We start from the raw sequence: 13,024 nt of genomic DNA, 5'->3' as shown, positions 1-13,024 counted from the left end.
GAAATACAGCTGTGGCTAAGGGCCCCAGAAAAAGCAGCATTTATGGGAGGCCCCCCTCTTGAAGAGGGGGAGAGATTTTGTTTTCCTTAGGTGATTATGTTAATAAGTTGATAACTGCTAACAGGAGTTTTATGGTCACATTTTTCAAAAGATCTATTTGAAGGAACAGGGACCCCATGAATATTTATGTGTTGTCATTATCACTGCTGTAAGCATGATGGTTTCTGCACAAGTGACCAGCTTCCTTTCATCTCACTGCCCCAGACCAAGTTTTGTTCTTCTTATCCTCCCACCCAGCAGCTCCACTCTCCCTGCTGCAGACATACTCATGGCCCTTTTGCGCAGGGGAGATCCTCTAAAGGAGGTGCCTTCTGTTTTCCATTCCTGAGTCACCGGAGGGCTAGGAACCATGCATGTGTTCATTCGTACATCAGCACATATCCATTGGTGGTCTGCTGTATTCCAGGCACTGTGCTAGGTGCAAGGATACGAAGATGAACAAGACATGAGCCCCACCCATCTGCAGGTGCAAACGGGACATAGGCATAGAAACAGTCTGACTCCCTACAATGAGGCAGTGTAATAGTGTGATACCCATAGAAAGGGGAGGTTCCATCTTCTCTGCCCCACTCAAGGAAGGGTGGTTGGAGCTGAGCATTGAGGAGAAGCTGGAAAAGTCTGGAATGTCTAGAAAGAAGAGCTGGTGCAGGCACATGGGAAAAAGAGACATATAAAAAAGAAGCTGCACTTGCTTCTCAGCCTTGGACTTGCATAAGGGACTTGGGGAACATGGAAGAAGACACTTGAAAGAGAAGTGGGTGAGAGACCAATGGGGAGGCTGACAATAGTAGCCTTTGTCTCAACTTATATTTTGATTTCGCTCCTTCTATCCAGACTTGCTTGGCCATTTCTGCCATTTTCTATGGGTCCCCACCAGAAGGTGCCTTAGACTTGTGGCAGACTTTCAAGCCTCAGTGACTCTGCTTCGGACCAACCTGTTTGGCTGGGCATTTACCCACAAAGATATGGGTAACTTTGGGTGTTTCATGGGGAAACTATTTTTTCTCTTCTCTGTATTGCACACTAATTCTAGTAAAATTCTCTTTTATTAAAAAAAAAAAAGTCTTATACTCTAAGAGTATGTTTTGTCTTATGTGGTAGATGACAAAATCCATTCAGAGCAGGCAGGTTTGAGGACTCGGGGTGCCTCTCTTCCTGCACACTAACAGTAATGTCATGATTGGCATGAGGTCTTAGGTGCCATGGGCAATGCCACTCATGGGGACAAAATGAGTGAAGATTCCAAGACAAAGAGCATTGTCTGGGCAGAGCAACATTGTTGAAGAGCAAAAAACAAGGCTAAGAATGACCTTGAAAACTTGGTTTAAGAACTGGTACTTGAAGGGTCAAAAGTAAGAATATGAGGTTGTTGAGAGACTGGTGGTGCCGTCCAGGAAAATTTATAGATTATTTGTAATTTGTAGTTTATTTTATGCAAATTTCATCTATTTGAAATATGGAACCATCCAGGTGCTTGTCTCCTTGCAAAGACTCAATTCTTCTGGTCTCCATGACACTTGTCTTTTCCTTCACATAGGTGTCACTTCTTTCTGACAAGGTAACTGTGCAGCCTGAGGCCTTGAGGGGCAGTTTCAAGAGCTGCTGACAGACATAAGTTGCAAAAAACAGGTGGTTGACAAACCAAACAAACTGAAAGTGGATATTTCCATTCATGTGATCATGGAAAAATTATGACGGGGGACACTTCAGGGTGCACTCTTGTAAGACCCCAGGGAAAAGGCCAAGGTCTGGAGAGAGAAGACTCGCTTACAAAAGGAGCAGCACAGTCAAGGAGCCTTGGGATAAGATCCATTGCACACTGGTAAGGCACAGGAGCTGAGCAGTAGAAACTGGAAACAATGACTGCAGGAAAACTGAAGAAGAGAAAACAAGCAAATAAAACAGGAGAGTACAGTCCCCAGAAATCGGGAAGCTCAGTTTACTCAGAAAGATCTGAGTAAAAAAACTTTGCAAAGCAGAAAAAAAAGTCATCCCATTGGCTATCTGCTAGCATGGAAAAAGCAGAGAAGAGAGCGAAATGTGAATTTTGTTTCTGCTTGACTTTGGGCAGACCACACACACTTCTTTAGATTTTAGTTTCCATATCTATGAAAACTAGGACATCTCCTCCACTTCTAAGAGTCTCCAGCTGTAACAGAAGCACTGGTAGAACCACTCTTCTCTTCCCACTCCAGGGCCCACCCGGCATGCCGTGTCTAATCCCTGCCTTGTGGATTCATATGTAAACTGTTTCTTTGGTCCAAAATTGTTCCTGAGTTCCCCCCTTGGTTAATCCTGCTCCTCATTGTGAGATTGAACTTTCCAGTGATTTTGATGATCATGTTTTCCTCTTGCTGAAAACCTTCCTTGATTACCCGCCTGGCATATTTTTGTATGTAGGAAAATAACTTTTTATCCTCCAGGCATTTGGAAGTACCATAGATAGTAAGACTCTCCTTAGAATGAGGAAATTTAGGGCCTCCCCTGGTGACACAGCGGTTGAGCGCTGGGCTGAGAGGCTGCCCGCAGCCTCTGCAGCGCCGGTTCATTCCCCGGCTGCTGCTGAGGGTCCCACCAAAAAAAAAAAAAAAAAAAAAAAAAAGAATGATGGAAATTTAACACAGGGAAGAAATGTAGAGGCCATCTAAATTAATTCACTGGCCCACATATTTAAACTCAAATCCTTTAATCTCCATGCAAAGTGAATTGGTGGGGTCAGAAAAGGGAAACCGTGGTCTTGATTTATCTTGACAGACTGGAAGGAGTGACCCAATGTCACGGGTTCTATTTAAATCCATGTTATCCCGGACAGCTGCTTTAGTTGCTAAAAAGGCAGTTTGCCTTTAATCTCTCCTTCCTTCAAACTTTATATCATACCATAACCAGAGATATTTTCCTAAATTCTAAGTTTGTGTTCTGCCTTGAGGTCTTCCTAATCTTACCAAAAAAAGATCCGTACTTGGTTTTTGGAGAGCAAATACCCTTCAGTAACTGAGTCTCAACTGCAGTAGACAGGCACAAACATGTTTCCAATGTATTCCTATCCTTGGTAATTTGACTTGCAGCTCCTTCCATCAAGATGTGGAGTCTATTTTCCCCACCTTTTGATTTTAGACTGACTTTCTGATTTTCTTTAGATAATGGAATATGGCAGAAATGACAGAGTACCAACAACAAGCCTAGGTCTCCACACCTTACCCACTTTCACTCACTTTCTCAGAATCCTGCCACTGATGTGAAGAATAAACCCAGGCAGGCTATTACATGATGAGAGGCACATGGCCCAACCACCCTTCTCCATCCAGCCAACATCCAACCAACTGCCATATGTATGGATGAAACCATCCTAAGCAAGACAACACACACACATACACAACTAACCTGTACACTCATAAAGAGTAATAAATAATTATTTTTCAGACTTCATTTGGGCAGTTTTTTTACATGGCAATAAATGACCGAGACACCAATCTACTTTCCAGTTTCTTCTGCTCCCCATGTCACCCTGATAATCCTTCACTCAAACTACTTGATCTCTCCTGAGCATCTCACAATCACGTCTCGTGACACTGCACGCTCTGCCTAGAAGACACTCTTCTCTTACCTAGCTTGTGAAAATCTACTCACCATCCAGTAACCTGCTCAAAAATCATTCATTCATGAGATAATGATGGAGGCCAGACACTGAGATGGAGCAAGATACAATCTACATTCAGCCAGCTCACAGCTGAGAAAAAAGCAAACAATTAAATCGCTAATGTTACTTTCTTATTTCCTTCCTTTATTTCTTCCCAAGCATTCTCATTCCTCAATTATAGCACTTCTCACAGTGTGGGGCCAGCCATAATAACCCTACCTAACTTGAAGAAATCTTATGAAGAATGGATGAGATTATGAAGGCAAAACCCTTAGCACAGTGTATGAAACATAGTAAGTGGAAAATGAATGTTAGCAGTTGTTATTTTTAGTTAACACATATTCTCATCTCTCCTACTTGACTGTGTATATGTTTCTTGAGAGCAAGAACTGAAGCACATTCATCTTTCTGTCTGAAGTGCCTGAGGATAGAGGTTTCCGGCATATAACAAACACACACCAGATATCACCAGATGTGAACAGATATCACCAGATGTGTATGATTTGAGCATAGGCCCAATAATCAGAGTTGCTAGGTGGCCCTGGGGCTTTTGTGTTGTCCCGGGGCGCCCTCTGCTGTGAATGAGTCCATTCACACATCTGGGTATGAAGTATTGGTCTGAGTTATCTACTTCTCATATTCTCAAAACTCTAAGAAATGAACGATTTTAAAGAAAATACATAAATTATCCAAGTAGACTATTGAATACCTACACAACTCAGTAATCATATAAGAAATCATATAGTCTATAATCTATGCCTAATAACTGCATTCCACCAAGACAACTTTATTAGTGAGTTCTCAGTAAAAGATAATCCCAATGTTACATAAAATGTTACATTTTACAAGTTCAAAGGCGAAAAGGGAAAGCTATCCACCTTATTTTATAAAACATCATGATCCTATGACCAAACCTGGACAACACAAGACAACTAAAAACCAACCCCATTTATTATTACAAAGAAAAACACTCTGAAGAGTGAGTAGGCTGACTCTGGTAGTATAGTGAAAGTATAACTTTGTAATTAAATAATATATATAAGGGGTATAAGTAGCTTACTTAACTACAAGCTCAAATGACAAAAAAAAAAAAAACTATGTGATGATATCACTAGATGCTAGCAAAGCATGTCTTAAAACTAAAACCATGCCCTGATTTTTTTTTTAAAGTGGCAAAGTCAGAATAGAAAAAGTTTCTTTAGCAGATGAGCATGTCCTACATCAAGAATCATACGTACTGGGGAAATTGCAGCATGTTCTGAGTAAAGTAAAAAACAAAGGATGTCCTTTATTCTCACTGTTACTCAAAACATTATCATTGGAGAATATACCCAATGCTGCATGAGTAAAAAGGACATAAGCTGTACAAACTCAACTAAAAGAAGTAAGACACTATTTGACTAACATATAATTGTCCACTTGAAAATTCTAAAGCAACAATACTACTAACTCTCAACCAATGAGAGTTTAGTAATGTGGTTGGATATAGCAGCAATAATGGTTTTTTAATTGGTAAAAAAAAAAAAATACTCCATTTGTAAAGCAAAAAGTATGAACTATATAAGAATAAATCCAGTAAAAAATATGTAAGAAATGTTAAGTAAAATTATAAGTTAAACTGAGGGACGTTTCTTTTTTAACATATCTTTTATTTATTTATTTTATTTATTTATACAAGCACTGGGTACAGTCAGAAGCACCGGAGGGTGAGAGAATTCACCAGAGCCAGAGCGGGGAGCAGAGCAGGCAGAAGGACCTAAGTACACTGCTGAGGGGAGCAGCGGGCGGCAGGAGAGGTCTGAGCGCCATGCGGGACCCTCCTCCGGTGGCCGGGGAGCAGCCGGGGATCGAACCGGTGCTGCAGAGGCTGCGGGCAGCTTCGCAACCTAGCGCTCAACCGCTGCGCCCCCGGGGAGGCCCATGAGGGACATTTTTTTAAAGAAAGGCTAGAATTTTTGGACAAATACACCACGTTCATGGTTGAAAATATTTGATCTTTTAATAGTGTCACTTCTCTTAAAATCAGTTTATAACTCACTACAGATAAAATCAAAACCCCAAGGAACTTTTTACAAAATTTGAAAAACTCCTTCTAAACTTCATATGGAATAGTTAAGATTACAGAGTAGTTAAGAAAATCTTAAAAAAAAAAAAAGATTTATTTATTTATGCATACAACAGCTGGGGTACAGGCCAGAGGTGTGGGGGGTGAGAGGTTTCACCAAAGACAGAGTGGGAAACAGAATGGGCAGACTGACTGAAATATACTGCTAAGGGGAGCAGCGGGCGAGTCAGGAGAGGTCTGCTGTGCCATGTGGGTTGCTCCCTGGCCGCCGGGGATTGATCTCGTGCTGCAGAAGCTGCAGATTACTTCATAGTGTGGTGCTTAACTGCTTGCTCCACCAGGGAGGCCCCAGAAAATCTTAACTTCTGACAAAAGCCAGCTTTGGTCGTTTACTTGCTAGCATCTCATTTTTCTAACAGCACCTGTTTTGATTCTTCCCTCACCAGGGGAAAAAAAAAAGGAATATGCTTCTGTTCACATTTTATATCAAGAATGTTTTGATGCTACTTGTGATTTTAGAAGTAAGAATTGTTTTTAAACAGTAAATGAGAAAGAAAGGAGTGTAAAAGGAAGGTGAAAGAATACTAAAATTTTAGTAAGATGAAAAGCAGCATCTTCTTTCTTACTCATTTCAATTTTTTTATATCATTGTTCATTTTTGTACAATATTTGATTTCTTCTATTGTGTTTGGTCCCCATAATTCTCCCACCACCATGACACCCGTGACCGTCACCGTAGTCCCTTGTGCTCTTCTGTCCCCTGCTTTGACCCCTCTCCCTGAACCTCCCCTGCTGTAGGTTTCAGATCTGTGGTTTGCCTGAAAGTTTTGTCTTTTTCCAGATTCCTTTGCTCAGTTTTCCTGTATTCCCCCAATAAGTGAGATGATCAGATATTTTTCTTTTTCTTTCTGAATTATTTCACTGAGCATAATCCTTTCCAGCTCCATCCATGTTGCTGCAAATGGCATGAGTTTATCTTTTTTGATCACTGAGTAGTATTCCACTGTATGTATATACTACAACTTCTTGATCCATTCGTCTGTTCTGGGGCATTTAAGTTGTTTTCATATCTTAGTTATTGTAAATAGGGATGCAATAAACATAGGAGTGCAGGTTTCCCTTGAAATTAGTGTTGTTGTTTCCTTTGTGTATATTCCCAGGAGTGGATCATATGGTAGATCCATTTTTAATGTTTTAAGTATCCTCCAACAGCTTTCCATCGTGGCTGGATCAATTTGCACCCCCCATCAGCAGTGTAAGAGGGTTTTCTTTTTTTTTTCCACACCCTCACCAACATTTGTTATTACCGGTTTTTTTTTTTAATACGGACCATTCTTAATGGTGTGAGGTGGTATCTCATTGTAATTTTGATTTACATTTCCCTGATAAGTGAGGTTAAACATTTTTTTTATATACCTGTTGGTCATTTGCATTTCTTCTTTTGAAAAGTGTCCTTTTTAGCTCTTTTGCCCATCTTTTGATTGAGCCCTTTGTCGATATTTGATATCAGTCCCTTATCAGTTGTATGGTACACAAATATTTTCTCCTATCCTATGGGTTGTCGCTTCATTTTAGTTACTGTCTCTTTTGCTGTGAAGAAGCTTTTTAGTGTGATATGGTCCCATATCTTTTCCTTCATTTTCTTTTGCTTCTGGGATGAGTCCTCAAAGATGTTTCTGAGATGTATGTCAGGGAGTGTTTTGCCTATGTTTTCTTCTATATATTTTATTGTTTCAGTCTTATATCTATTTTGAGTTGGTTTTTGTGTATGGCATTAAGTGGTGGTCTAGTTTCAAACATTTGCATATCAGCGTCCAATTGTCCCAGCACCATTTATTGAAGAAACTATCTTTTTTCCAGTGTATTTTTTTTTTTGCTCTTTTGTCATAAATTAGTTGACCATATATATGTGGCTTTATTTATGAGTTTTCTCTTGATCTGTGTGTCTGTTTTTTTGTTCCAGTGCTATGCTGTTTTTATTTTTAATGCTTTGCAGTATAGTTTGAAGTCTATTGTGTAATACCTCCAATTTTCTTCCTTTTAGTCAGGAGCACTTTGGCTCTACAAGATTTTTTGTAATTCCATATGAATTTCAGTAATATTTGTCCTGTTTCTTTGAAGAATGCCATTGAGGTTTTTTTTAAGATTTATTTATTTATGCATACAAGAACTAGGGTACAGGCCAGAGGTGTGGGGGGTGAGAGGATTCACCAGAGACAGAGTGGGAAACAGAACAGGCAGATTTACTGAAATACACTGCTGAGGAGAGCAGCCGGCAAGACAGGAGAGGTCTGCTACATCATGTAGGTAGCTCCCTGGCCAGGAATCGAACTCAAGCTGCAGTGGCTGTGGGTAGCTTCATAATTTGTGTCTTAACCCCTTGTGCCACCAGGAAGGCCCCTGCCATTAAAATTTTTATTGGAGTTGCATTGAATCTATAAATTGCTCTTGGTAGGTTGGCCATTATTATAGTGTTAATTCTTACGATCCATGAGCCGGGAATGTTTTTCTACTTCTTTGTGTCTTTTTTTCTTTCTTTTAACAATGTTTTGTAATTTTCTTTGTATGGGTCTTTCATCTCCTTTGTTAGTTTTATTGCCCTATTCCCAACCTATGTACTGACCAGTGTGTGGGACCTGGTGGGGCCTTAAGTTCTCAAAAGCTTACTTTATATAACGAGATGGTGCATCCTTCTTGTAAACAGACTAAAAGTCTTAGTTACAACTTCTACTTTATCTAGACTCCACTACATCTGTGTATTTCATATGCACTAATTTTACTTTTCTACCACCTTATAATGTAGATAGTATCTCCATTTTTAGATTGGAAAACTTGGCTCAAGGAGTTTTGTTTACTTGTCATAGGTCAAACAACTAAGAAGTGGCTGAGTCAGGAATCAAACTTAAGTTTAGCAGTTGTTGAAGCTAGTGCCTTTTCCACTATGCACTATTGCCTCTCTTCTGAGGAAGAAGCTGTGGAAAGAATTCTTTTGGCTCCCTTCACAGAGTAGGATACTGTGTCACTAGGAGGATTTTATAGCCAAGATCTTGGTGCCTTTGATGATTCATATTTAGATCATGTTCCTTGAGAGTAGGGAAAGATATCTGTAAGCAGCTGGTTTTAGCATCTGAGAGTTGGAGAGTTGTGAAGAAATTTACAGGGAAGCCATCCGGTAATATTGAGGGAAATCTCAGGCATTTGGGGCTATTTATTCTTCCCTGAAGCTAAAATATCAACCCTTGCTGAAATTTTCTTTCCACTTCTAGCCATAATTAAGGCTAAAATATTTATCATTAAATAACCATAAGAAAAATTGCAAGAGATTCTGCAGGCTCCCTACTCCAGCACCCCTGAGTCCACCCATTCAGGTAACTGCAGTGTTAGAAAGCTGAATCTAGCAGAGGGGCCCCAACATCTAGCCATGATGACATGCTGACATGTTTTCCAGCCCATACCAAGAGAAATCTGCCCAGGTGTCGCACACAGTTCTCTTTTGATTAGCAGCCACATGGAAAAAACTTCTGGTATAATTATTTTTTCCAAGTGATCATACCTAGTCCAGAATATTTTCCAGTTTTTGAATTGCAAATAAAAAATAATGCTTATCCAATTCTATGTTCTACCTTCAGATAAATTACAGTACATCAATTACTCCCAAAAGAGATCCTCCTTCATTCGCATCTCCACAGATGAGTGGCCAGAGATTGGTTCACCTGGATGTTGGGCTTGCTTTACCCACTACCTGTAGCTAAGAAATATATCCTTTGATTTAGGAGAATTCATGTGCAAATTAAATTAGAAGGACTCAGCGAAAAGTTCATAGTAATCATTCTGATATCAGAATAAGGATATTTGGGACACTGAAAATATGGAACCATATTGAGAGCCCATTAAGAGAAATTATTTCAGTATATATATATCTTCCTCAGGGAGATAACGTTTTATAACTCAAAGACTAATCATCAATACTATTAAATGAAAAAAATTTGCTCTTTTGTGACATTCAAAGCAAACTAGCCCAAAACTGTCATAAAAGCCAATGACTTATGGTGTGATTTATAATATATCTCTTGGTTGGCACTGTCTTGAATTGCATGTAACGATCTCATTTCCAAAGCAAAGGTATGATAGTATTATCACATGGGACAAAATCGAATGTTACAAGGTTAGTTTCTCGCCTACTGTGTTAAGTCTGCAGTGTGAATGTGATCCAAGTCATTCTGACAGGGTGAGGTTAGGGGTAGTGACTTACCAACAGGGCCTTGCAATGTTGCCTGAATCCAAGTGCAGCCCTTCTACTCACGAAGAATCTCAAAATTGATTTTAAGACCTATGTCAATTTAGAGGATGATGGGTAAATCAACAAAGATGCCACAAAGTATAAGAGCAGTTTTCATGCTGAATTGTCAAATCATCACCATGCAACCTCTCAGTAGCTAAAAACTGCATCGTGAAGACAAATTATCTTTGAACTTGGTGGAGTGTGTGTGAGTGTGCAGGTGATGTTATCACTAGGCAAGGCATCATGCACACACAGGGCATGTGTTGAGATACTTGCTTTCTCCATGGCCTTTTTTAGGCTGTTGGAGTAGAGTAAGTGGGGGAGAGAGTGCAGGAAAAGCCATTCCCAGTTGTATCTGGGTCAGACAGTATCAGCTAGAGTCTGTGAACATGGTTGCCTGGCCAATAGCACACTGTGCAGACCCGGATGGAATGGCTGCTAATAAGAAAACTTGTTTTCACTTTACCTACCCAGGGAGTAAGGAACAACGTTCTAAATTTTTAAAATCTGACATGTAAATCAAAGACTGCTTTATGCTGGCTTTTGACTCTTGAGTTCAGTCTGACTGTCAGGACAAAGATGAGAGTCCAATGGGAAAATAATTTGGAAAGATATACTGATGTTTGATGTTTCTAATGTTCCTAAATTTGATGACAGTTCCAACATTTTCTTTCAAAACATCTGAAAACAGAACTCTTGCATACAAGTGAAGTGGTACATAGGGGCTGAATCTGCAGGCAGAAACATGCAAACTTATTTAGGAGAAAATCTGTAGATCCAGGGTGGGAACTGACTAGCAATGGGAGGCCAAAGAGAACTTTCCCTAGAGACACAGGGAAGAATAATTAAACTTGAAGTTCAAAGGGATGGGGATGGAAATTCTGTGATTCCTCTGAGAAAATGAAAATATATGGACTTAGTTCAAGCAGAGCCCAAATCCTCGATAATAATGAGAAATGTGAATTCTGGAGGCTGGCATTCAAGGATGTGGTAAAACAGTGGTTCTCCAACTGTAACAGTGTCTATTCCCTGCACACACTAAGGAAGGGTGAATCTGGGCAGGAAGGTGAGCTAGTAATTGTAACAGTGTGAAGCTAATAGAACTGGGAAAAAGATCTGAGAAAAAGGGAGCTGCAGGAGAAGAAGCAGAGAGAGATGGAAGGAAGCAGAGAGAGATGGAGGAGGAAGAAGACTGGAGGATGCACATGGAGCAGAAACTTGAAGATGCAGCACTTGTTTCTTAGCCTGTAACTTGTACTGGCATATGGGGGACATGGAAAGGGACACTTGCAAGACAAAGATGTGAGGTTAACAGTGGTAGCCTTTATCTTTACTTGGATTTTGCTTTTTTTTTTTTTTTCCTTCCAGACTTGCCTGTCCCCTTCTGCCCCTTTCCTATGGTTCCCCACTAGAAGGTGCCTTAGATTAAGCACTTGGACCTCAGTGGTCCTGCTTTTGGGTCAGCCCTGTTTGGCTGGGCATTGCCCATGAGGGGATGGGTAACTTTGTATGCTTGATTTGGAAACTGTATTCTTTTTCTTCTCTTCTCTCTGTTGCACACTAGTTGTATTAAAGTTCCTTTCCTTTGAAGGTCTTACACACTAGAGTATGTTGTGCCTTGAGGCAGCTGATGACAGAAACTATTTAGAGTTGGCAGGTTTGGGGATCCCAGGGTACCCCTTATTCTTTAGTGAAGATTAGGATTATCTTGGGAACTGGTGTAAAATGTAGCAAGTCAGATTCTACTGTTAGCTTTTCCAGATTCCATTTCAGTCAATCTGGGGTTGGTGCAGGAATCTGTAGTTAAATAAGTGTTTCAGATATTATAATTCAAGTGGCCCTTCCATTTGGAGAAATACAATGTACTTTTCAGAAATGAAAGAATCTAAGATTTTCCTATCCTTTTCCCGTGCTTTAAAAAAAATTCCAACTTTCAGAAGTGTTTTATCCCTTATAAGAGATTGTATTAAAATAGCAGCAGCATCCCCCCAGCACCAATCACAAACACTTTTTTTTAAAGATTTATTTATTTATTTATACAAGCACTGGGTACAGTCAGAAGCGTGGGAGGGTGAGAGAATTCACCAGAGCCAGAGCGGGGAGCAGAACAGGCAGACTGACGAAGTACACTGCTGAGGGGAGCAGCGGGCAAGACAGGAAAGGTCTGCATGCCATTTGGGCGCAGCAGCCGGGGATCAACCGGCACTGCAGAAGTTGTGGGCAGCTTCATAGCTCAGTGCTCAACCGCTGCGCCACCGGGGAGGCCCTCATAAACACTTTTAAAGAAACAACTGTGTTCCAAGCATTATATTTACTTAGCTAATATTATAAAGCCAACTACCATTTATTGAATATTTACTAATTACCAGGAATTCTTACTTAATGAAACACAAGAGAGCTAAGTAATAATCTGATTTAGCCTTCCCACAAAGGAGGCATTATTTTCTATTTTTATAGCTAAGGAAATTGTGGCCACAAAAGTTCAATAACTTGTCTGAGTTCACACAGTAATAAGCAAAATGCAATCATGAATCTGAAGATGTGTTTTTCCCATATGTCAAATCCCTGCACGTGTGTATGACTGCCTAATGCTCTGGATGGGACTATCATTTCCATTTAATCCCCATAGATAAACAGACACACTGAATACAGCTTAGCTAACCACCAATATTCCTGTCCTTATCTACAGTTCAGCCAACTGACAAAGAGAAGCTGATTTCAGGGTTTGTTTCAAACTCTTGGAAAACAGGATTATGTTTATTGCACAGCCAGTAGGCTGACTCATGAAATAAACATTTCTTAAACATAATGCCAAAACACCCAAATTTGTCCTTTGTGCCATTTATGAGGAACCCTGGAGAAGGGGGATGTTCATAAACCTCACCTCTCATAGCTTCCCTGGTAAAGGCATTCCTGGCTGAGAACGTGGCCTTCAAGGAAGGCCTAGCTGTCATGGTTCTTGACCCTAGTTGCATGGTTT

The sequence above is a fragment of the Talpa occidentalis genome, unplaced genomic scaffold, assembly GCF_014898055.3.
Source record: "Talpa occidentalis isolate TD23 unplaced genomic scaffold, MPIMG_talOcc4v2.1 talOcc4.12, whole genome shotgun sequence".
Lineage (NCBI taxonomy): Eukaryota > Metazoa > Chordata > Mammalia > Eulipotyphla > Talpidae > Talpa > Talpa occidentalis.
Note: the sequence above shows the minus strand (reverse complement) of the source record.